Source organism: Trachypithecus francoisi, unplaced genomic scaffold (assembly GCF_009764315.1).
Source record: "Trachypithecus francoisi isolate TF-2019V2 unplaced genomic scaffold, Tfra_2.0 Lachesis_group13, whole genome shotgun sequence".
Taxonomy (NCBI): domain Eukaryota; kingdom Metazoa; phylum Chordata; class Mammalia; order Primates; family Cercopithecidae; genus Trachypithecus; species Trachypithecus francoisi.
This window is the reverse complement of record NW_022681458.1, coordinates 23,850,489-23,877,550: the sequence shown is the minus strand read 5'-3', so window position 1 is coordinate 23,877,550 and position 27,062 is coordinate 23,850,489. Positions and strand designations below refer to the sequence as shown.

General features: G+C 42.2%; 1 long non-coding RNA gene across 1 annotated transcript; it reads left to right on the top strand.

Annotated features, from left to right (window-relative positions):
- The first annotated feature begins 5,974 nt into the window (after positions 1-5,974).
- Positions 5,975-8,218, top strand: LOC117094551. Its single transcript, XR_004441580.1, has 4 exons — positions 5,975-6,055; positions 7,188-7,326; positions 7,613-7,835; positions 8,031-8,218. It is a non-coding gene; the product is annotated as an uncharacterized LOC117094551 (long non-coding RNA).
- Positions 8,219-27,062: the final 18,844 nt, after the last annotated feature.

Genomic DNA, 27,062 nt, shown 5'->3' with positions numbered 1-27,062 from the left:
AATTATTTCTAGTCTTATTGTCAAGATAGTGACCAAACTGTCATTTGATAATCCCTCAGCACGGAACCTGGCACCATTGTGGGTGAAGCGAGCTACGGAGGATGGATCCTCTAATGCTGTCTATTATTGTTAGACCAGACCTCTGCAGCTGGCTCCACCCAAAGGGCTGCAGAGTCTCCCTCCTTCCCACGCTGCCTCTGCTAAACTCAATGTTTGAGTCCTTGAGCACTTCAGTAAAGGGGCTTGATGGAAGGCCTCAGATAATATGTTTACTCTTTCCCAGACACCCTCCCCTATCCTCAGCTCCAAATCCATTTATCTCTCCCATAAAGTGCTTATTGACAGAGAACTTGAGTGCTCAGAATGATGCCAACTGAAGACAAGCCTCTCCAAATACAGCAGTCATGTCTCCCCTTGATCTCCCCAGGCTGAATCCAAAACAGCTGTGTTTCTGCCTCAACCTCAAGGATTAGCTCACAGACTCGCCCTCCTCCCATCACCAACTGCTTTCTTGGGTCGTTGATTTTTCAGAGAGAAAATGCCTGTGGTAGAGGCATGAAATAGCTCTGCTCAGCCTCAAGAAGAGGTTCGCAAGCTCATTCAGCCAAAAAGTAATTGTATTGAGCCTCCCAGAGAGCCTCTGCTCCACCCACATTTGCAAATACTCTTTTACTACATACTCTGTGTTTCTAAGTCTCTAATTCAGATTCTTCTTTTGTTAGTTAAGAAGAGTGTGGGTTTTCAGGTATGCAGCAAAAGAAAAAGAGTCCATAAATAATAGAACTTAAAGAAGAGGCAGAGCTTAACACATGCATTTGAGCCCAATGTCTGATTTCACGTAGGTTGTAGCCTGATTTCTCTTGGGTCATTTCTACTCTAGCTAGGGCCTACTTGAATGATCTCATCTGGTTAAAGCTTATCATCCAGAATGAATTAGCCACAATCTCGCTTCTACAGGAATAGCAGGACCAAATGACTTCCAGCTTGATGTTTCCCTGAATCAAGCAAAACTGTCAAGCAATTCTTCTTCTTCTTTTGCTAGCTGGTTCTTTCTATTCTGGAACCTTAAATGCACACCTAGTCCAAGATTCCATATTTACCTTCTCTCTGGACATTTAATCATAACCCTCAACCATGTCTTTTTGCTGATGACATTTCAAGCAAAATTGTCATTCATTCACGTTACAAATCATAAGGCACTATGCAAGAGTCACTTGGTTATATAGAGAAATCCTCACCTTAAGGACTTTACAGTCTGGAAAAGAGGACGAGAGATTCAACGTGGCACTTTGTTATTAGGAGATGCAGAGGCCTGGATTCAAATTCAGCTCCTGCCCTGGGAAAGTCCACTTAACCTCTCTGTGCCTCAGTTTTCTCATGTGTAAAATGTGGTTCACAACTGTATTATCCCAAAAGGTTTCTGTGAAGACTAAAGGAGATAATATATGTAGAGCATGCAGGACAATGCCAGCCACCTAGTATTGCTTTTAGCTATTACTATCATAAGAGAGCTACAAACAGAAACAATATATAGCAAAATACTATGAGATGCTGTGTTAGTCCATTCTCATGTTGCTATAAAGAACTACCTGAGACTGGATAATTTACAAAGAAAAAAAGGTTTTATTGGTTAACAGTTCCACAGGTTGTACAGGAAGCATAATTGGTGAGGCCTCAGGAAACTTATAATCATGGCAGAAGGCCAAGAGAAAGCTGGCACGTCTTCATATGGTCAGAGCAGGACAGAGAGAAGGAGGTGCAACACACTTTTAAACAACGAGATCTTGGGAGAACTCACTCACTACACAAGAACAGCAAGGGGGAAATTCGCCCCCATGATCCAATAACCTCCCACCAGGCCTCTCCTCCAACACTGGGGATTATTCAACATGAGATTCAGGTGGGGACACAAGTCCAAACCATATCAGACTCAGAGGAGGTTGAGGTGCTATTTATTTGGAGGAGGGCAGTATAAGGAGTGCGGTTATATTCCAAGTAAAAAGCTAAACAATAGACAACAAAAACCTGAACTAGACTATACTATACCATACTCTACTATATACTATTATTAAACAAAGTTTATGGGAGGGCATTGTTTTGGATTAGTCCCTTTCACTAGGCCCCAGCAGACCAGACCAAACCAGAATGGAGTCATTCATGTTAAGTGCCACATAATCAATGTTCAGGTGCCACTGAACTCTAAAATGTGAGAGTTTTCCAAGAAAACAGGAATTTCACAGCAACCAATCAAAAGGGGTTCAATTTACCTGAGCCTGCATGATAAAGAAGTTCCCTCTGCTTTAACTCTATGAGGAAAGTAATTTGAAACCACCAATTCATATTTTGTTCTGTTTCTGCTTTCTCCAGCCCTTTTCTGCCTATAAAGCCAACCTTTCCTGCTCTGCTTCTTGGAACATTTATTTTATACAATGAAGTGTTGCCCTATGTTAGAATCACAAATAAAAGCCCACTAGACCTTTAAACTAGATTTGTTGTAAATTTGACTCTTGATAATACACTATACTAGACTAAAGACAAAGGGGCTGACCAACTTTAAAAGATGTGGTGATAGAATAAACAAGGTTTTGGCATGCATTAATTAGGGTGGACAGTTGATAAGAGGGAGTCAGAGGCTATTCCAAGGGTCGAGTATCAGCAAGTTGAGGAATGATGGGGTCATGAATCAACTGGGAAGTCAGAAAGAAACAAACTTGTTTGTGGAAGAATGTGACTGGCTTGTTTTTGGTCACGTTGAGTTTGAGGCATTAGTGGAATATCCTGGTAGTGACATCTTGGATCTCTGAAACAAGTGTCCTCAAACTCCTGAATTATTGCCATACCTGTTACCTGCTTTTCCATCTTTCCCTCTTTTTTGATCAATCCAGCAGTTGGAAACTATGTTCAAGGGAAAAGATGAATTCTGGAGATACTGAAATGTCATCAGTAAAAAGACATGGTTGAGGGTTATGATTAAATGTCCAGAGAGAAGGTAAATATGGAATCTTGGACTAGGTGTGCATTTAAGGTTCCAGAATAGAAAGAACCAGCTAGGAAAAGAAGAAAAAGAAGTGCCTCTTTCCAGGAAAACAATACACCAACCAGCCATCAATATAAGTATTTCAGGCTCATCAGCAATATGAGTGGCACTAATGCATTGCTCTACATAAAAGAGAGTGGAGAGTACGTTAGGGAAGGCAAAGGAGGCTGGGGGTGGTGGCTCATGCCTGTAACCCCAGCACTTTGGGAGGCACAAGGTCAGGAGATCAAGACCATCCTGGCCAACGTGGTGAAACTCCATCTCTACTAAAAATACAAAAATTACCTGGGTGTGGTGGCACGCGCCTGTAATCCCAGCTACTTGGGAGGCTGAGGCAGGAGAATCGCTTGAACCAGGGAGTCAGAGGTTGCAGTAAGCTGAGATTACACCACTGCACTCCAGCCTGGTGACAAGGGACGACTCTGTCTCAAAGAAAAAAAAAAAAAGGTATCTGTCAACCCACCTTTGATTGAGTCATCAAACTATCATTTACTTTTTTTTTTTTTTGAGATGGAGTCTCACTCTTTCACCCAGACTGGAGTGCAATGGTGAGATCTCAGCTCACTACAACCTCTGCCTCCCAGGATCAAGTGATTCTCCTGCCTCAGCCTCCCAAGTAGCTGGAATTACAGGTATGCAGCACCATGCCTGACTGATTTTTTGTAACTTCAGTAGAGACGGGGTTTCACCATGTTGACCAGGCTGGTCTTGAATTCCTGACCTTGTGATCCACCTGCCTTGGCCTCCCAAAGTGCTGGGATTATAGGTGTGATCCACTGTGCCCAGGCTTTTTTTTTTTTTTTTTTTTTAAAGAAATTCCACCAGTTCATTTGAAGTCTGATCAATGCTGGGCGAACAGATTAAATTCGCTTTAGAGTAGCAAATCTTAGGACTATAAGCTGAAGAGGAACTGGAAAGTCCAGCCATACCTAAGTCCAAGCTAGCCACTCTGATCCTTTTCTCTATTATATTCCATTAAAGACCCTGATATCTGGGACTAGAGTTCCTGAGCACTATATACCCATGACCTGGTCTGGAAGCAGCTCTTCTTAGCTGTCCTATCATGCCCTCAGTGACTCCAGGTCTCTGAGATAAGTGTCCCGAAACTCTTGAATTCTCACATGCTCTTTCATCTTTCCCTCTTTTTTGGTCAATCCAACCAATTCATGGCTTCCTGTTGAATGTTATTTTATAATAATATGGTTTATGTTATTAATACTCTTTAATGTTATTCAAGCCCATCTTCTATCATGTCATTGCTCAAAAAACTTCAACAGTTTCTTACGGTCAAGCCCACTATGTGAGTTTCTTAACTGGGCATTCAGAATCCTCCCCAATATCTTCCACTACCTATGATTTATATTTTAGCCAAACAAGACCCTTGATAATCTTGAACTTCATTGCATGTCTGTACTTCTATACCAGTGCTGAATCCCAAACTGAAATCTGGTTCATATTTCATGAAACAGCTGGTTTCTACACCCACATCTTGAAATCTCTTTCTATTCCCTCACCTAGGTACAAACTCCTCAAGGGGCCAGTAGAGTGCAGTGGCCACAATCTTGGATTCTAAAACCCAGTTGTCAAGGTTCAAATCCCAGTCACACCGTGTGCTGACTGTGAGATCATATACAAGTCTCTTTTCACTTCACATCTGGTTCCTGATCTGGAAAATGAAGAATATTAATCAGATATTAAATGAGATAACATACATTTAGTCTAGTCTGTGGAACCCTGTAAGCATGCAGCAACTGCGAGCTATTATGGCAGATGCTGTTGCTAGCCCACCCACATCCACTTGGTATTTGTCTCTACATTCTCAACCTGTTTATAGAAAACATTTGTGACTCTATGTAGTCAAGATAGCATGCTCAGCTCTCATACAGGGCAGAGCAGAAGTGCCTGAGATGTAATCAATCTCCCAAGAAGCGACACTCAGACAATGACCGTTGGGGAGTCAGTCAGTGGATGAATACCGCTTGTTAGGAATAACCCTGAAATCTATTCTAGAGTGTGGACAGCATAGAATCTCTTATTGTCTCTCAGACTTCCCCAGCAGGCTCTAACATCAGTTGCCTGCAATGGTAATTGGCTTGGCAGATACCTTTTATCAGCTCCTTTGATTCCCTAACTTACTCTCCACTCTCTTTTATGTATTTCCTGGGATAATTTCTCAAAACTACTTGGATTCTTGTCTTGGGGTCGGCTTCTGGAGGACTCTAAAACCATATCTGCTGTTAACACTATAGCTGAGTTCTTTGAAAGCACCAGAATACTGCTTTGTTTGCATTAGTCTTCTGCTAGTTAGAGTCTACCTTCATAAAACCTAAAATCCAACAAAAAATTAAGACCAAAATATGTATATTTCTCAACAGTGCCTAGCACAGTACCTCTCACATAGAAGTTACCCAATCTGTATTTAGAGAAGAAAGAATAATGGTAGATCAAAAGATTACTCTATGAATATTAAAATAGAGCAAGGACTATTGATTGGTTACTAAGAATATTTTGCAAACTTTTATGGTTCGACACATCCTTTTAATGTGGATAGGTCTACCTAATACACTTGCAGCTTCTCTAAGTCCCCTCCCCTCAACGTCAGCTTCAGGACTCCTCGCCCACCTCTGGCTAGATTTGAGAGGTACTTGCCATTATCTCTTCATTATCTTATCATGTTAATGTACTTGCATAACCTTTTATATTTTCTAAATATAAAAAATATTTTAGAGATTATATTTGACGCAGCTGCTTCCTGAAGACCCAGAGGTCACTTTTATCTTATAAGCACATTCTTCAGATTGTCGTGTGGGTGGGTAACTTCCGCCAGACTTTTCTGGAGATGGCTAATCCAGCCGTGGGAAGTGGTTTCTTCTAACAGCCAGTCAGGAAAATCCTGCTTCTCAAACTCCTGTCTTGACCCCTTCCTGTACTTTGCCTCCTAGATCTTGAGGTCTGCCTTCTGTGGAAGAGAAATTCTAGAATCAATAAACTGAACTAGAGCCCTGGGATTATCAACAGGTAATGGTGATACTGTAGCAGGTGGCTGCATGAGATTTGTGATTACAGACTTGAGAGTGGCTGTCACCTTTGGTGCTACCAGAAGTAGCTTTCAAAACTGTCCTTCTATAACAGAGAGTTCTAGAAGGGTGGTCCACAGACCATCTATATTAGAAGGGCTTCTGGCTCTGCTTTGCTTGCAGATTACTGGTCCTGCTCAGGCACACTGAATCAGAATCACTTGTGAGGATGCTTCAATTTGCATTTTTAAACAAACTCCTCAGGTGATAAGGTGACCAAATTATCTAAGTTTTGGCATTGAAAGTCCCACATTCAGGAAAGCCTTTAGTCCTGAGACATTTGGTCTCCACGTGGGTATGTCTTATGTACACTGAATTCTTAAAGCTGTCTTACACCCCAAGGTATGCCACACTAACACAGACGCTGCTTCTACTTGGTAAAAATCTCTGAGACTTTGAGATGCCTTTAATCCAGTGTGACATTGGGTGGGGAGCTCCCTCAGACATCGATCTTGATAAGATCCTTCCATGGGAACTTGAGTGTCTGAGAGACCCAGAGTGTTTGTTTTGTTACTTTACTTTTCCTTTCTTTTGAACTTCATGTGCAAGGAGTTGAACTTGGTCTTGAGTTTATAGTATACAATTTTATTCTGTATCTGCAAGGCCCTTCTCTGGATTTATGTGGTTATTTATTCACATTTCCCCACCAGCTCTCCATGCCCAGCAGGGAAACATTATAATGTGATTGTTTTATACTCTGAATTTGTTTGTATCTTTATAAAGCATATAACATTGTTCCTGGGTATTTTAATTTAAACAAATTGTATTCTCCTGCAGACTTCACCTTAACTCTTGCCTTTTTCTGTTAAGTATTGTGTTTAATGCTGTATCATCCTTTGATCTGTTGTTTCTTGTGGTAGGCAGCTCTTAAGGTGACTCCCAGTGATGGTGCCCTGTTGGTACCCATGTCCCTGTACAATCACCTTACCTTGATCATGGACTACACCTAGTGACTTGCTCTTAGTGAACAGAATGTGGCAAAAAGTGACAGTAGGTTACTTTTGAGACTAAGTTATAAAAACCCTTTGTCTTCCTCTCTTGTGCCCTCCCTTGCTTGCTCTGGTGGAAGCCAGCTGAAATTTTGAGAGCCACCTTACAGAGAACCTAACAGCAAAGACTGGAGAGAGGCTTCCAGCCAACAGCCAGCAAGGAATTGAAGCCCTCAGTCCAATAGCAGCAGTGAGGAACTGAATCCTGCCAACAGCCTCGTGGGTGAGCTTGGAAGCAAATCCTATTCTAGTCTAGTAGAGACTTGAGAGGACCCATAGCTCTTGCCAACACTTGATTGCAGCATTGTAAGAGATCCTGAGCCAAAGGACTCAGCTAAGCCATGCTGGCTCTTAGCCCATAGAGACTGTGATATAATAAATGTTTGTTGTTTTAAGATGTTAAACTTGGAGTAACTTGTTACACGGCAATAGATAACTGATACGCTTCTAATCATTGCATGGTGTCCATAGCATATCTCTACCACATTTTACTTGTCTGCTCCCTGCAGGTGGGTTGCTTGTTGCCCGACTCTAACTCCTGCTACTACTACAAACACCACTGCCATGAGTATCTTCAGCAAGACCTCCTTCCAGACCTGCACGAACAGTTGCGTGAAATGTATACGCACAAAGGGATTGCAACGGAAGACCTAGAGACTAGGGAAGAACTTGGAACAATAATCTCAGTTTCTTCAATTCCTAAACTGAGAGTGTTGCTGTTTTTAAATGAAGGTATTTTTCCCCCTAAGCATTTTGTTCTAAAGTTGAGCTGCCTTTGAGGAGAAATAAAGAGACTACCAGATTAATGGTTTTTTTTCAAATGGGATGGTGGGGTAAGGAATAGTCTGGGTGGTCTGTGGAACAACTTGGAGGATTGGTGTTGTGTCTTGAAAAGATATTTAGGTATGTCCCTCCTTTTTTACCCAGGCCGACTGATTCACGCTGGGCTTCAGACATGAGAGGTTAGGAGTAGGAGGCATGCCTCGTTCAAAGGTGAATGGACACATCTATAACCATTAAAACAATGTTTTTCTGTTTGGATTTAGTAGATGGTCTCAAGTTCCTGGAAATGTGTGCAGAGACCCCGTGGCCATGAGAAGATCTGTCATTTTATTTTTTACAGTAGGATGAAATATATTTGGAAGTCATTGGACTGTAGCTGTCCTACATCAAAAGGCATTTCATAACAAAACACTATCATGCCCCATTTATAGTAATAGCATGCTGTGCTCTGGCTGCTGTGGGCAAATAAAATATGTTCCTGTAACATAAACAGCCTCACCTTCCCTCTAAAGACTAAAAGGCCATGAAAGATTTATTTAAATAGGCTTTTGAAACATAGAGACACATACAAAAACATGTTAAACATATACATATGTAGATAGATAGATGGGTATAAATAGATAGATAGATGATAGACAGATAGATGGAGAGAGAAAGAGAGAGATACACAGAGATCGTCAGAAATGGACTATAAACTCTAAATTGAATAAATAATGTTAGAGGAGAGAATATCAGAGCCAGAAGGGACATTAAAAATGTTTAAGTCCAGGCACCTTTATTTTGCTGGCTTTTTTCCCAATTATTTTTATTGTGGTAAAATATACATAAAATTTCCCATCTTAATCATTTTTAAGTGTACAGTTCTGTGGCATTACATACATTCACGATGTTATGCAACCATTACCACCATCCATCTTTATAACTCCTTTTCATCTTGTAAAGCTGAAACATTATACCCATTAAACAATAACTACCCATTCCTCACTAACCCCAGCCCCAGTCAATCACCATTCTACTTTCCAGCTCTATAATTTTGACTACTCTAAGTACCTTATATAAATGGAATCTTGTTTTTCTTTTTGTGACTGGCTTATTTTTCTGAGCATACTGTTCTCAAGGTTCATCCATGTTGCAGCACATGTCAGAATTTTATTCCTTTTTAAGGCAATAATATTCCATTTTATATATATACACCACATTTTGCTTATCCATTCATCTGTCCATGGACACTTGGGTTGGTATTGTGAATAACGCTGTTATGAACAAGGGTATGCAAATATCTCTTCAAGACCCCACTTTCATTTTTATTTGTATTATTTATTTTATTTTATTTTATTTCATTTTATTTTATTTTATTTTTGAGACTGGGTCTTGCTGTGTCACTCAGGCTGGAGTGCAGTGGTACAATCTCGGCTCACTGCAACCTTCACCTCCCAGGTTCAAGTGATTCTCCTGCCTCGGCCTCCTGAGTAGCTGGAATTACAGGCACGTACCACCATGCCTGGCTAAATTTTGTGTTTTTTGTAGAAAGGGGGTTTCACCATGTTAGCCAGGCTGGTCTCGAACTGCTGACCTCAAGTCATCCACCTGCCTTGGCTTCCCACAGTGCTGGGATTACAGGCGTGAGCCACGGTGCCTGGCCAAGACCCATTTTTAGTTCTTTTGCTATATATCCAGAAGTGGAAATGCTGGATCATACAGTAGTTCTATTTTTAATTGTCTGTAGAATTGCCACACTGTTTTCTACAGCATCTCTACCACTTTACATTCCCACCAACAAAGCACAAGGGTTCCAATTTCTCCACATCCTGGCTAATGCTTTTCTGGCTTATTATTTTCTGGGTTTTATTTTGTTTTGTTTTTAATAGTAGCCACTCTAATAAATGTAAGGTGGTACCTCGTGGTTGATTTCATTTGCATTTCCCTAATGAATTGTGCTGTGGAGCATCTTTCCATGTGCTTCTTAACCATTTGTGTATCTTCTTTAGAGATCTGTCTATTCAGGTTCTTTGCCCATTTTGGAATCAGGTTGTTTTTTGTTGTTGAGATTTAGAAACTCTCTAAATATTCTGGATATTAATCCCTTATCAGACATATGATTTGCAAACATTTTCTCTCATTCTTTTAGTTGACATTTTACTTTGCTGATATTATCTTTTAATGAATAATTTTAAAATTTGTTCATGAAGTTCCATTTGTCTATTTTTCTTTTGTTGCCTGGGACCTTAGTAGCATATCCAAGAAATCACTGCCAAATCCGGTGTCATGAAGCGTTTACCCTGTGTTTTCTTCTAAGAGTTGTATAGTTTTAGGTCTTATATTTAGGTTTTGATCCATTTGAGTTAATTTTTTGTATATGGTGCTGGTAAGGGTCCGACTTCATTCTTTTGCACATGGATATCCAGTTCTCCCAGGACCATGTGTTGAAAAGGCAGGCACCTCATTTCACAGAAAAAGAAACTGAGGCCCAGAAGAAGTGGCATGCCCAAGGCTGTGCCAGAAGCAAAGTGTAAAATAGAACCTGAAGCCTCTGACTCTCAGTCAGTGCTATACAGGCATTTATATTTAACATAAATTTAAATTTAAATTTAAATTGTTTGAACATGAAAATAAGTTATTTTGTTAGCTCTTGGATTCACTAATGATGTAATTTCTAACAAATGAATAAAGGTTAGGTTGATAGAGTAGGTGATAATTTTAATGTGTTGTTCACAAATTCTTTGGTATTTCTTTTCTCAAGAGGTAGAACTTAATTCTCCTTTCTTTAAGTGTGAACTGAACTTAGTAACTGGCTCCTAAAGATTAGAATGTGGCAGAAATGACAGTGAGTGGCTTCTGAGACTAGGTCATAAAGGGCATTACAGTTTCCTCAATTTCTCTCTCAGTAACTCCTCCAGGGACACCAGCATCTCTTCTGACTCTTTGTTTCCATATCTTGAGGAAGCAGCCTCCTGCCTATGGCCATCTGAGGAAGCCATCTTGGAAGCAGCTCCCCCAGCCCCAGTCAAGCCTTCAGATGACTGCAGTCTCAGCTGACATCTTGACTTTAACAACAACAAGAACAACAACGACAACAAAAACTCCAAGCCAGAACTACCCACCTGGAATTTGAGGGCTGCTTTCAAATTCCTCATCCACAGAAACTTAGATAATAAATGTTTGTTGTTTTAAGCCACTCATTTTTAGAGAAATTTGTTATGCAGCAATAGAAAGCTAGTACAGAGAATAAACCAGCCTCTCTTAAATTACCACCATAAAAACAGAGAATTAACCAGCCTCTCTTAAATTACCACCATAAAATCAACTGCCTATTTTATTAAAAGGTAAAACCAGCTGCTGAAGAACTTGTTTCCTCTCATGGCTTTGGCACTTGGGTTCAACAGTAAGAAGAATTGAAGAGTGAAGGCTTCCTGGCTACCCTCTGGCATCCTGTGTTTGGTCTGAAGCCTGATAAGCCTGGGTTGCTCTTCCAGTCCACCTTGTATGAGACTGATGTGGAAAAATGTGTCTCTTCTCAAGGGCTAACTCTGGAACCCTAGGAAAATATTCTAGATTTGGATCATATTAAAATGGGTATTAGACCTAGGTTCTAGTTACAGCTCTAAGATCTGGATGTGTCAAAATCCTTTTCCCTTTGTAGGTTTTTAAGTTTGGCCTCTTTAAATAAAGAAACAATCACCCATGCTTTGTCTTTTAACTTCCTACTTCAAACAAGGAGCTGAAGACACTGGCCATCATCAAATGACTAGTGGACAATTTCCACTGCCTCGGTGAAATTTGCAGTCTGATTCTCATCATCTCTTGCCCTTTTTTTTTTTTTTTTTTTTAGCTGTGTTTATGAAACTGCCTTTGCAAAGATTATGAAAGGGGGAGAAGTCTAGCATGACCAACTCCATCTTGCTTCTAGCCTCACAGGCTGGCTTCCCTTCCTCATTCCTAGCCACAGGCCAAGCTAACTATGAGAGGAATTTAGTTTATAGTTTAACTTTGAGGTAAGGATGATAATATTCTCTCCCTAAAGCAGATCCCTTCCTTGTTTGGGTTCTGAAACTACCTTTGTAAGACTAAGGAAAGACCACAAGATTAGGATTATGGAAAGGGCCTGAATTCTGCTCAAATGGAGGCATCATTTCTATACTTCCTTACTGCTCAGGAGTTATGTGGCCAAATGTCACAGAGTTGTGACTTCCTCAATTGTTCCTGTAGATAACATCACTATTGTAGAACCTAAGACCGGTCTTTTGAGATGTTTTTCAGATTTTTGCATTCTGGCAATTGACTGATGCCTCCTAGACTCATGATTCAACCAGTCCTATGGCCTCCACCCAGAGGTGGACTCAGCAAATGAGGACTGTTTTCCTCACACTCCTGTGATTTCATCACTAACCAATCAGTAGCACTCATTCCCTAGCTCCCTGCCCACCAAATTTTCCATAAAAAACCTAGCCTCTGAGCTCTTAGGGAGACTGACTTGAGTGATAAACTCCAGTTCTTCTCTATGGCCAGCCTTGTGTTCATTAAACTCTTTACTTCTATACCATGGTCTCAGTGAATGGTTTTATCTGTGCAGCAGGCAGGAAAAACTCATCAATCGATTACATTTGTCACTAAGTCCTCTCAGCTAGAGACTCATCAATGATATTAAATTTTAAAAAACTACCAAGCAAATACAATTCAAGTGGAAGCTCACCTGTGGAGCTATGGGAACACACTGTTATTCAAGAGGGCGGAAGTTTGAGTCAGATGCCTAGAGATATGTTGTCTTAGCTTTGCCACTCATTGGCTATGTGATCTTGGATAAGTCACCTCACTCCTCTTGATCTCAGCTCCTTCTTCTTTAAGAAAAAAATAAAGTAGTGATAATTTTAATAGTCAACCTTTACTGACTGCAGTCTAAAAAAATGGGGTTAAGTAAATTGCATGCATTACCTTTAACACAACCCTGTGACATAGGAATTAGTGTAACATAAACAGCCTCATAAAGTCTGTATTTTACAGATAAGGAAACTAAGTTTCAGAGATAATAAGTGGTGGAACCGGATTCAAACCCAAGTTCTTAACCACCATGGTCGTAGTAATTATAAATCAGTTTCAGCTTGAAATTGAACTCTCTGGATGCTAGGATTCAGAAGAGATGTGACATCTGTGAAGAACTGAAAGTGTCGGTCTACCAGGCATTTAGTTATACGAGGAAACCGGAGTGAGGTTAGCATCAGGGAGTCACTGGTTCTAGAGCAGAGGGAAGATTCTATTTACTTTTGATGCTGGTCACTACAACGTTATGGTGGCAGCAAGAGAGCAATGTAAAAACAAAAAAGCCTGGGATATTAGTATGCAGGTCATCTGGAGAATTGATGCCAGCATCTTCTGTAGTAATTGATGAGGATGCCTGACCATTGACATCAATGACCTTGACAATGGACACAGGCAGGAACTGAATGCCTTGAGCAGACATCAGTGACAGTGTCGGCAGCGACTGGGAGTCATTACCCCAAATATGCCAGGGCAGGAGGGGATAAATGCACTAGATGTCATGTGGCAGCCCAGAGGAGCAGTTTGCAGAGCACATGTGAGAAACCCTCCAAGGCTACCGGGGAGACACCACAGGAGACAGAAACCCAGGATCATACTTGAATGAAATTTGAGAGAGAGCTTAAATTTCTATAGAACAGAAGTGTATTTTCCTGAAGAAATTTTGTATTTGCTCTTGAGATCCTATTTTTACCCTCAGACTTGGGTGGTCTGAAAAATGTAGGTTACTGATGAGATGGAAGGGTGCAACTCCACAGTGCTCTGTAACGGTCTTTCACTTTGCCTCATGATTCCCAGAATTACAGCATTTCAAACTCCATTGACAGAAACACCAGGGCTGGCAAATGCAGTGCAGATCCATTGATGAATCTTGAAAGGATTTCTGATGCTAATTTGTTGCCCTTGGGACTAACTGGGGTTGAATTATGATTATTCCTAATGCGGTGGTCCCAGCACTGTTTGGCGAGGAAAGTGAATACTTTCTCTAACTGGCCACAGTGCTCTTCAGGGAAAGATGTTTGATCTGGGGCACTGAGGCACTCTTCCCTGCTGACTGTTGGGAAATACAGCTTCTCTGTGGGAAGGGGCTTTGCTGTCATCGTATTGAGGTAAGTGCCTATAGGGAAGAGAGGTGAAGTGGGGGAGATGTGGACCACATTCCTCCTACCAGGAAAAAGGGGCTGGCTCCTTTCTGAGAACTGCTTTCTGCTGGGAAGGGGCTGGATGAACCATGTAACCCCACCTTTTGCTTGGAAATGAAGAGCTTCCCCACTCCAGAGGAAGGAGAGGGGAGGAGAGGAGGGAAAGGGCTGCAGGGCATGTTCCTCTCATTCCCTCTCAAGCAGAAAGGAAAGCTGTCTTCAATTAGGAAAGGGAAGGAGATTCAAAACATCTGGCGGGAAAAGTGCTGGTTCTGGAGGGTCTTTGGGAGGAGCATGGAGGCTTGTGGACAGCATGCCTGCCTTGCTGGACCTGACACAGCCCTCTGAGAGTCTGTCACCACCTCTTCCTCTTCAGCTCTGCCTGGTCTCCTTGTCAGGCTGAGGCCTCTGGCTGCCTCCTGCCCTGGACTAAAGGAAGCAGTAACAGCAACCCCAACCTGGGCAGCACAGCCCACAGCTTTCATCTCGGGGTCAATGGGTAATTTGCACAACAGGGAGACCACCCACGGAGGCGGTACGGAGTTCACAACCTCTAGCACTTAGGCATCTAATCAGTTTGGTTTTGCCTGTGGAGAGTCTCCCTTTGAATCTCAAAGCTACCAAGCTGCCTTCTTTCCTATCCTTTAAAATACTTCCAGACTCCCACCTCCTCTTAGGAGCCTTCTTGGAATATCTGCAGAAACTTTATATTCCTCCTGCCCAACCACATACACAATGTCAAAGCTGCCTCTTCCATTTGCTTGCATCTCCTGTGGACTGCTCACCTTCTGCACCCCAGGCAAAGCAGATGGCTGAGGGACATTAGGGTTGCTTATAGAGCTGTGGAAAATTCTCTGGAAATCAACCTCCTGTCGCAGAGACCCCAGGTTTCCCAGGAGTCACAAGGCACCAAAGCCTGGAGGCTCCTTAAGGATCACCTGCTGGGTGGGACTTGACTACATTTCCCAGGAGGTTTCGGCCCAGGGCCTCTGATCAGGATTTCCTTTGGGGTGGGCAGATTGGGTGTGGAAAGGAAGCCAGGAAAGGTCCTTTTGGTTTTCTCAATGACTGACAGAGCAGAGGGGTGATCTAAGAAGGAGCTGGGCATTCCAGGATTGTCCAAATGTGGGCCCAGCATCTGTTTTCCATTAGCCTCTTTCATTGAAACATGGTGGTCTCTGATGGGTTTAAAGTTTGTATTAAGCATCTAGGCCCTAGAAAGTTTTTTGTTTCATGGAAGGTGAACTCCTCATCCCACTTAAAAGCCATGGAATTGTGTGCCATATCCCAAAGGAGCACCCATTCAAAGGCACATGCCAAAGCTTCATCCCTGCCCTGTGGGCCATGATGGTTTCTGAGGCTTCCAGCCATGATAGCAAGAAGCAGTTGACTATCACTTCTAAACTTCAGCTGGTTCATGTATAGGAATGCATATTGCTGACAAATTATAGCATCATGGACTTTAGAGCTGAAAGGAATTTTAAAAGTTGAGACCAATTTCTATTTGACACAAAAAGAAATGAAGTTCCAGAGAAGTTACATGATGTAACCAAGGTCACACAACCAACTAAGATACCTAGGTATCAGTCCGTGTTTTGCAAGAACCTCTGACACTGTGCTGTTTTCATGATATACTGCATTAGAGTAAGACACTAAGAGACCCTAGGTATGAAAAAAAAGTGATGTAACATTAAAAGTAAATACAACACTAAACTTAAAACAATTAGACTTACAAATTTTACTAAAGGGAAAATAAATTTTTGCCCCCTAGATGTTTTGGTTGCAAAATTCTGCGAAAGTTCATTACAGATGAGCTTTTCTATTTTTTGTTTATATCCTGCTCAGCCTGGTGCTTTGTAGCACATAGTCAGTCTGCCAATTGGGTAGATAACCAACAATGATATATGCCATATATTTTGAAAGTAAGCACATTTAAAGAACAGGAGTCCCACACTCTCTTTTTTCCTTTGGTTCTTCTGTGAGGGGGAAGAATTTCAGGAGTTGTTTAAGGGCTTGAAAGGGACACCAGGCCAGAATCCCCCAGCTAAGCCGGTTCTGGCATTATCTTGCTAGCAGTCACTTCTAGTCACTTGGTATTTGTGCCATGCCTCGCCTCCTTAGGAATCTGAGGAATCACAAAAGACTGTTTGGTGTGATCACTTCTTCTGCCCCAAAGGCTTCCTGCATCACCAGCCAAGAACCCAACCCAATGAGTGAGCGAAGAGCCAGAAAGACCAGACTGGTGCATACTAGGACACTGGCTAATTTTAGATACAGGGACTGGGTAGGAACCAGATATGAGGGTGGGGATCTTGGATGGAGGCCACTTGAAGATTCAAGGCTAAATGTTGGGGCCTAAGACTCTCTAAGAATATGCACAAGAAAGACTTTGTGGGTCCCATGGAGCAGGCATAAATAAGGGGTGCAGTAATGGGCACAGAAGTGTGAAAGTCTCCTGAGAAAAGTGGAAAAGGCCTTTTCAGTCTAATACGTTGATATATTTACTCACGCTAATCTTTTCCTCCATTTCAGAAGCAGAATGTCCTCCATTTGCATAGCCCTTTTACACTGATCCTTTTAAGACTTGAAGGTGAATGTTACTTGATAAACTCAAAGAATTGAGGACAACAGACAGATGACAGACAGACAGACAGAATAAAAATGAACACAAGTGATGACCACACGATTCAGAATCATAGATTGCTGCTTATCCTTCCAGGTAAAGCTGGCTTGTAAAATACAAGATTGACTCTTCTTTTAGTATTTTGAATTTTTTCCCATATCATTTTAATTGGGAGAGTTGCTTGATTAAAATTTTCAAAGAGGAGTCCAAAGCAGTATCCAGAACCTTTGAAAGCTGGTCTCATGGTTGAGGTGTGAGTGGAACATATTATTCTTCCATTCCCTCACTTGGAAGCAGCAGTTGAAAATATTTAGGTTCTTTTACTCCTAATTTCCAACCGCGAAAACCCAGAGGCATGTTCTGATAGGGGGCCAACTGGCACTTTTATAATTTTGAAAAGAGCTGACAATTAAAAAGATGTGGGATGGGGGAAAATAAAGAAAATTCCTCCCTAAAAAAGTAAACAAGTCCTAATTTTTTATTATTTGGGTGATCAATACTAATCAGATTGATTTTATTTGGAGGCCCTGAGAACCACATGTTACTAAATATCCTGACTCAAAATAATGCCATGTGTGAGATACCGAGCTAAGCTTGAGAAATTAGATCCACTTCTGTTTGGAGAGGAGGTGAAGAGGGGGAAGAGGAGGAGGAAAGCTCAGTTTTTCCTTTGTTTCCTTTTGAAATAAAGCAAGAAAGTGCTGAAATACCCCTCTTACGTTGGTGGGAAATCAAGGCTAACTAATCCCAGGTGGATTAAGTAGCCAGTGAGTCCAGGAAATGTCTAGTCCAGTGACTTTCTGACAGGTGGGGGACTGGGAGCCAGCTATGCCCACCTCAGGACCTTCAGGAATCCCACACCTGCCCTCTGAAGTGCTGCTGTCTTGACCGACCTTTTCACACCCAGAGCCAAGAATTACAGGCTGTCTGAGCTCACCTCTCTGTGACCTCCCAGTCCTACTCTTTTACCCAGAGACACATCTGGGTCCCAGCTGAGCTCAGATGTTAGAAAGGTTTATCACACCCATCCTCCTCCAATTGCCCCAGGTGCCCAGGGAGAGGTGATCACCAACACAACAAAGGGACCTCCTGCGACCTTGGGTCACCCTCTGAGATGAACATTTGGAGAATGAGGTTAAGGGATCCTGGACCAGCATGCCTTTCCAAAAGGACACTGCTCATCCACCTCTGTAGGACTTACTGGGCCATCCTGACCCCATCATCCAGTTAATCCCACTAGAAAGTAGGTCCATAGAGAACAGAGGCCTTTTGTATTAGGCTGGTACAAAGGTAATGCAGTTCTTGCCATTTTTTTTAACAGCAACCTAATACTTCAAACTGCATTTCCAACGCTCTGCACAATGCCTGGCACAAGTGGGAATGTAGCACGTGCTTGTTAAATGAATGCAGGAATGAATGAAGGAGGCTCCACAGGCCCCAATCTTCCTGACAATGTACTGTGCTCCAGAATCTACGGCCTTTTTTCTTTACCTCCCACTCTTCTTTTCTTGATCTATGCCTTCTTTTTCAAGGGCCCTTTCTCTCATTTTCCTAACACTTGGAAGGCACTTAGAGCCCATTTAAGATTGGTGTGACTATACACAGGATCACACTCATTCCCAGTTGCATTAATTGGCTTGGGCTGCCATAACAAAACACCACAAACGGGGGACCTTAAACCACAGAAATGTGTTTTCTCACAGTTCTGAAGGCTGGAAGGAAGCCCAGGATCAAGGTATCAGCAGGGTTAGGTTCTGCTGACCTCTCTCCTTGGTTCCTAAATAGCCACCTCTGGCTGTGTCCTAACATGGCCTTTTCTCTGTACATGTGTAGAGAGAGAAAAAGAAAAGGAGAGAGAGAGAGTGCGAATCTCTGGTATCTTTTCCTCTTGCTGTAAGGACACCAGGCTTATGGGATTAGGGCCCCATTCTTATGACCTCACTTAACTTTATTTAACTACCCCAATAAAGGCCCTATTTTCAAATATAATCCCTTTGAGGATCGTAGCTTCAACATATGGTTTTCGGGGGGATACCATTAAGTTCATAAAATCAGACAAGAGGAGCTCTCTGATGGGTCCCACAATCTAGAGGGTACCACTCTGGCCTTCTGGTCGTGCTCTTTCCCAGAGCATGAGGAACCTACCAGATTACAGGGTCACGTCCATCCAGAGCTGGCGCTCCACCTTCTAGACTATATTCTGGGTACATGGTACCCCAAAATTCTTTTCCCAAGGAAAGACCCTGCCTCCCACTCAGTGGGTGGCCATGGAGCAGCTATTTCAGGGGAGCCAAAACAGTGCTTAGAATGTGAACCAGTTTGCCTACACATGAGCCTGCCAGGCCCTTCATGATGTGGGAAGATGCCTGGGGAGGAAAAAGAAAGGGGGTAACCCAGGATCATGGGGCCAAGGGCTGGGACTGCAGCCAGCTCACCACAAGCCACCATATTGTGGCAGGAGGACATATTTATTTAACACTTCCTTAGCTTCATGTAGGGCTTTTACATATTTAGATGTGATAGACGGGCCTCCTTTTGTACTCCTCCCCTAGGCACAGTAAATGTTACGCCTGGGCCCAACCTTACATTTCTGGTTTGTCCTAGGACAATCCGAGTTTATGCCTGATGTCTTGCAGTATTATTAATACCATCACACTTTCATTTTCAATTATGTCCTGTTTGGGGACAATAAATCATGTGCTCTGCTCAGCTATGAGATACAACATTAACACAGAAGTTGGGGAACGGACCGAGAAGAGGTAGATCTAGAATAATGAAATCGTTGTTAGCCCACCCCTGAGCTGGCTGCAGGATGTACGAGATGTACAAGACACGCTTCCCCCACAAGGAGTTTGTTGATCATGTCTAGAGCACCAGACTCACACTTTGCTTTTTCTAGAGAACAATGCAGGAAAGTGCACAGATATAGTTCAGTATTTAATTAATCAGGGCCCAAATATACGGTGTGGATAGTGAAAGAAATATGACTGTGTGCAGAAGTCTCCGAACTAAGGCTTCTTAGGCTGGAGCACATAAAATGGAAAACTAGTTCAACAAAAAGAATAGCAGTACAAAAAAAATAGAAATCTGTCTGTATATATAAAACAATAAACAAAAGAAGCCCAGGAAACTCCCTTAATGCCTCTCAAAGCCCTGGGTTAAGGACTGACCAAAGGTTTGAGGCATTTTCTTTTTCTGCATCCAAGTCCTTATTTCCAATTCACACTCTCATCACATCCCTTCCTGGGGACAGGAGCCTGAGGAAGCTTGAACAGGCAGGGACCATCTGGGCCAGCTGCACTGGCTATAGTCTGGTTGTTTTAAATCTCACCTTGCTTCTTCCCTCTGGTGCCTCAACTTTCTTCTCCAGATGCTGAGGCCTGTATGTCTTGATCTCATGAAGTCTCTAAAGCTCTATGACCTTTTCTGACAACTTACTCTCTATGCTGATTTTCTTTTGCGTAAAGCACCTGCCATATGGACACATCTTCCCAGTTATCCTCTCCTCTGTGACAGTCCACTTGGATTGGAGTACCACAGTTAGGTTCACAACCTTGAGTCTGCACGGAGTCTCTGAGGTCATTACCACTCTCTTTGTGCCAGAATAAGGGATGGTTTTTTAATTGAGATCTTTATTAATTTTCACATGTAACTTTTAAACAATAGATAATGTATCCCCATGGAACAATATTCAGAATGTGCAAAAGGGAATACTGTAAAAAGCCTTATGTATTCAGTTCCTCTCTAGTTTTGTGTATTTTTTCCAGAAAGGCTTATTTTCTATCTCTTATTATTCCTTTAAAAAATACAAGAGTGAATATGCAAAGCATATTTCTCTACACTGGTTTTTGTTTTAAATAAACCTTTTGATTTAGAATAGCTTTAAATTTATAAAAAATTGCAAAAGTAGAATAGAGTTCCCATTAACCCCCTACACACACACACACACACACACAAACATACACACACATATACAGATACACACACACACACACACGTTCCTCTACTAAATAGCTTAACATTAGTAAGGTACATTTGTCACAATTAATAAGCCAATATTGACACATTATATTTAATGAAAGTTTGTACTTGACTCAGATATCCTTTGTGTTTACCTCATGTCATTTTCCTACTGCAGGATCACCTCCACGACACCACAGTTCATTTAGTTGTTGTGTCTCCTTAGAAGTATCCTGGCTCTAACAGATTATCAGATTTTCCTTGTTTTTGATGACCTTGACAAATTTGAGGAATGCTGCCAGGTTATTTTGTAGAATGCTCCTTGACTGGGATTTTCCTGAGGTTTTTGCAGGTTAGACTAGGGTTATGGGTGACCACAGAGGTAAACTGTCATTTTTCGTATCAAAGGTACCTGCTGTCAATATGACTTATCACTGGATGTTAACCTTGATCACCTGACTGAAGGTATTTGCTAGGTTTCTTCACTATGAAGTTACTTTTTTTCTCTCTTTCTACACCGTACTCTTTGGAAGAAAGGCACTAGGTACAGCCTACACTTCAGAATTGGGATTTATGCTCTATCGCCTTAAGAATGACTGCACAAATTATTTGAAAACTTTTTGCATAAGAGATTTGTCTTTTCTCCCCCATTTATTTATTTATCCAGTCATTTATTTGTAGTCACATGGACACATACATATACATTTTATACTTTGTGTCATAACCTGTGTTAATCAGCTGTCATAACAAAATGTCATATACAGGGAATTTTGTTTTTTCTCTCTTCTAGAGACTGCAAAGTCTGAGATCAAAGTGCTGGCCAATTTGATTTCTGGTGAGAGCTCTTTTCTTGGCTTGCAGAAGGCCTCCTTCTCCCTGTGTCTTCACATGGCAAAGAGAGAGAGGGAGTTCTCTCCTGCCTTTTCTTACAAAGACAATAATCCCATGGAATCAGGCCCCTTCCCTGTGACCTCAATTAACCTTAATTACTTCCTAAATAATATCCAGTTCCCAGATACAGTCATATAGTGGGTAAGAGATTCACCCTGTGAATCTTGGGGGCATATAAGTCAGTCCATAGCATAATCTAATTCTACTTTATTTTGCTGCTGAAATTGTTCCAGTTTTGGCTGTTGGGAGCTCTTTGTTGGGAGCTCTTTCAGTTGGCTCCTGTGTTCCTTTGATATAATCCTGTCATTGCGGACATTTTTTAGCACTTCCTTACTTTGCACTTTGCTTTTGTCATTTAATAATCCAGTTTAGAAATCATGCCCAATTGTGAAAATCTTCCTCATTTAATTTATAGCTAAGGAGATTGCTACAGAACAGCAATCTCTATCTAGTCTCTTATTAATGGCTATCTAGTCTCTTATTAATGAACATTTAGGTTGTGTTCAGTCATTTGCTATTAGAATCAATACAGCTTTGAGTGACATAATATGTATGTTGGTATAATGTCAGATAATTTCCAGGATGAGTGTCTTAATCCATTAGGGCTGATGTAACAAAATATCATAAACTGAGTGGCTTGTAAACAATAGAAATGTATTCCTCAGAATTCTAGAGGCTGGAAAGTCCAAGATCAATGCACCAGCATATTCAGTGTTTGGTAAACCTTCTTGCTGTATTCTCAGGTGGTGGAGGGGTGAGACTCTCCCTGGGGCCTGTTTTATTAAGGGCACTAATCCTAATCACTAGGGCTCCTTGCTCAGAGTCCCCAGTGACCTCCCAGAGTCCCTAGCTCCCAACACCATCACCCTGGGGGTTGGGATTTTAATACTTGAGTTGTGAAGCGATGTAAACATTTAGTCCATTGTAATGAGGAACTGCTGAGTCAGAGGAATATGTGCTTGTCCTTTTGATGGATGTTGACAGTTGCTCTTCAGTGAGATGGCTCCAGCACACATTTCCATAAGTAGTGGGTGGGCAGTGCCTATTTCACCCAGCTTTTCCCATATGGTGTATACATACATTTTTCGATTATTTTTTATGGGTCTTAAATGTGGGAAAGAGTCTATAGTTTGGAAGACACCAGAGAAAAATGCTCCACAGCTCGCCCTGGTGACTCACTACAACTTATGGGAAGATGTGAGATTATTCTGTACTCTAATGTATGTTAGCAGGCGCACTCCACCCAAAGCCTTCCTGTGCGTTCCTCCCTGTGAGCTCACATCCCGTTCACCAGCTGACTGGGAAGGGAAGTCAGGACCAGGCCTGACCCCATCACACCATCATAACCTCGGGATGGCAGGGCTGGAAGGCACTTCAGACGTCATCCTTTGCAGACTCCTCATTTTACAGTGAGAGGCATGACGTGTCCACAACTGGTTAGTGCCAAAGCCTGGGACAGGCTTCACATCATCCAGCTCTTAGAGCACTGTTGACAATGTCTGCCTTCACTCGGAATTCAGCACCTGCTTTCAGTGTAAACCCCTGCATTTCACTAAAACTGAACAGACTGCTGATTTAAAAAAGAGAGGTCCATCCAACAGGGATGAAGTTTTTCCTCCTTTTTTTTTTTTTTTTTTTTTTTTGAGGCGGAGTCTCGCTCTATCGCCCAGGCTGGAGTGCAGTGGCCGGATCTCAGCTCACTGCAAGCTCCGCCTCCCGGGTTTACGCCATTCTCTTGCCTCAGCCTCCCGAGTAGCTGGGACTACAGGCGCCCGCCACCTTGCCCGGCTAGTTTTTTATATTTTTTAGTAGAGACGGGGTTTCACGGTGTCAGCCAGGATGGTCTCGATCTCCTGACCTCGTGATCCACCCGTCTCGGCCTCCCAAAGTGCTGGGATTACAGGCTTGAGCCACCGTGCCTGGCCTTTTTCTTCCTTGAAAGAGGACATTCACCTAATGGGAGACATGGAGTCAGAATCTTTCTGATGTGTGACTTGTCACAGTAACCCAATGCAGGATGCTGGTATGTTAATAAAAGTAAAAATTGCATCTGCCTACCTCAGAGTTGACAACAAGGTCAAGGAGTTAACATGAGTACATCTGAAAATGTTACTAATCATGATGATGATATCCATGTCTTTTAATTGCAAGTTCCATTTGTTTTTGACTGAAATAATAACTCCTGAGTGGGGCTAGAAGCCAAGCATTCGACAGGTTTGCTCTTTGTGGGGTTCTAGTTTCACTTCCCCATTCATGGGCAACCATAAACCACATACAGGAACCCTCCATCTGCTTTTTCATACCTGCTTTCTCTCTTCCTGTTTTCTCCTTGCCCTTTCTCTCCCAGGCTTTTCCCCAGTGTGACCTTGTGCAAATCACTTTCCTTTCACGGGCCTCAACGTCATTTGAAAAATGAACAGACTGCACTAGACGACTTGTGAGTTCCTTTCCTTCCCTGAGATTCCATGATGACCTTACATACGGTTTCTTTATTATTTTCTCTTATTCTCAATAACACAAGAACTGTAGTCATACTGTGGGAACCTGATATGGTTTGGATGTGTGTTCCCCCAAATCTCATGTTGATTGGTGATTCCCAGTGTTGGTGGTGGAGACTGGTGGGCGATGATTAGATCATTCATCAGGGTGGATCGCTTCTGAATGGCTTAGCACCATCCCTTTGGTGATAACTGAGTTGTTGCTCTGAGTTCATGCAAGATCTGGTTGTTTAAAAGAGCATGGAACACCTCCCTGCTGACTCCACACTGCTTTTGCCATGTGATGCACCTGCACCCCCTTCACCTTCCACCATGATTTTAAACTTCTGGGGGTCCTCACCAGAAACAGATGCTGGCACCATGCTTCCTATACAGCCTGCAGAACCATGAACCAATTAAATCTCTTTTCTTTATAAATTACCCAGCCTCAGGTATCCCTTTATAGCAACACAAACAGATTAGCACAGAGCCTAGTAATTTATTCCTTACAGAGATGTCTAGAACAGTGTACTTTCAAACAAATGTGGTAGCCTCCCTAGTTCATTCTGTCCAGGCCACCACTAAAGCACTGGGATCTGTTCAGCATTCCTGACTGAAGAGTGACAGTTTCCAATCCAAGAAATTTACAGGAGAGGAGTAGTAGGAACTCCAAATCACATCACAACCATGCTGGTTCAAATACAGATGTGCTGGTTGTTAAAACACTTAACTACTTCTTTACTGGTTGGTAAATAGTCACTGCTTCAAAAATCCAGGGTGATATCTCATTGTGATCACGTCTTGTTCACCCCATTTGTGAGGGAGAGATTCCCCACCCTACATAGAATGAGATGGCTGAACATGATACCCAACAATGGACAGATGAGATTAACAGCAGTTTAGTAGTCACATTTACTCACAGCCTATGTGAGGAGGATGCCAAATGCCTTGCAGGGCCACACGGAGATTGCACTTGGGAATAGAGTGAGCAAGCAGAGGCTGTGGAAGGCAGACTGTAGTAACAAGAGGGTGAGGTGCCCCCTGATTCCCACTAGAGGAAGTAGTTGGTTTGTCTGAATACTTCTGTAGGCTTGCAGGGAACTAAAGCTCACTAGGTTGAAGCCCACATGGTGTGCAGCTGGTCTACCTGAGAGGTGAGTGAAGGGGTATATGTTACAAGAACAGAAGAATTCACAGTTTGGCTATTTTGGGTCCTGTGAAGCTAAAACATGTCAAGGCAGCACATGAAATTTTAGGCCTTGTAATAAACATGACCACTCACTTCCCAGCCCTGTACCCAGCTTGCATCTGGATTGCCCCAAGATCCAGCAACAAAAGCATTCATGTGTGGTACAGCAGAAACCTCCAGTCCCTGATCCAGCACAAAAGCTACTTGCTGTCCTTCTGATTTAGTCATGCACATGCTTTACCAGCTGTTACATATTTTGAATATCATCCTGGCCACAGCCATTAACACATGGTAGAGCACTTTGACTCAGACCTTTTTTCTTTCCTCCTCCTTGTTCAAAGCTCCCAGGATTTTTAGTCTTCCTGTTGACTGTACAACTGGAATGGCCTGAAAAATCCTTATCTCCCCCATCCCTTCTTTACAACCTTGTTCCATCCAGTTGGAACTAGAAAGAAGGAGAATGAACTAACTCACATTGAGTTGCTGGTTATTCACTATTTCCAGGAATATTTGTGTTTTAAGAATAGACTCTGCTTTACTTTAAAGGAATTGTGTTTTAAAGAATAGACTCTGCTTTAAAGGCAAGCCATGAGCCTGCAAGCCAAATCTAGCCCACACCTGTTTATGCACAATTCTCAAGCAAAGAATGATGTTTACATTTTCAATGTTAAAAAAGAAAACAAGAAAGAACATGCGATGAAGACTATATGTGGCCTGTTAAGACTAAAATATTTACTATTTGGATCTTTATAGAAAAAGTTTTCTGGCTCCTCACTTAAAGCAAAGATTATCTAACGGTAGAAATGAGGACATTAATAACAGGCTAGGACACTGATTTTGGAGCAGGGGTTCTCATCTGGTTCACACGGGAATGCTAAAATCAGAGAGATAAAGAGAGAATAAAACCAGATGAGAAAGCTGAAGTCGATAATGCTGAAAAGGCCATTGGCAAGAGAGTGTTCAGGACCAAAGAGCTGAAAACAAACGTAGTGAGGCATAAGAATGTTAGGGCAGAAAAGGCCGTTCCGGAAGGGTTGCCAAATCCATCCTTCTGGTATATATCGTTTTCTTAAGGGCCCAGGAGCTGGGGAGTCTTCAAAAAACAAGGGTGGACGTAGATGGAATGTGCAACAGTGAATTAAAACCATGTAAAACTGACCTACCTGAGGACATAATTTTTTGTTCTCTTCTTACCCTCATATGTTGGTACAAAGAAGAGGACTGGAGGGTTTGAATGGCGTCTTCCAAACAAGACATCCATGTCTTTGAAATATTAAATGCTAATAAAATTGGCACTTGATATGGCCTGGAATTGAGATAAAGAAAATTGGCAGGCCGGTAGCGGTGGCTCAAACCTATAATTTCAGCACTTTGGGAGGCCAAGGCAGGTGGATCTTGAGGCCAAGAGATCGAGACCATCCTGGCCAACATGGTGAAAATGTGTCTCTACTAAAAATACAAAAACTAGCTGGGCGTGATGGCGCCTGCCTGTAATCCCAGCTACTAGGGAGGCTGAGGCAGGAGAATTACTCGAACCAGGGAGTTGGAGGTTGCAGTGAGCTGAGATTGTGCCACTGTACTCCAGTCTGGGGACAGAGCGAGACTCCGTCTAAAAAAAAAAAAAGAAAAGAAAGAAAGAAAATAGATTAAAGTAACATGAGTAAGAACATTTTTCATAGAAAGGACTGGAAAGGTGAGAATGTGTTTCTGAAGGAGTAAATGGAGTTTCTCTTCCTGGAGCCACCTTATGGGAGCCTGTTGTACCCAGGAGTAAGGCCTTCCTGGCACCTGTGAATCCAACTTGACATTTCTGCCTCCTGGAACCCCAACAGAGTCCTGGAGGCAGGCTTCTGCCAAGTGTCA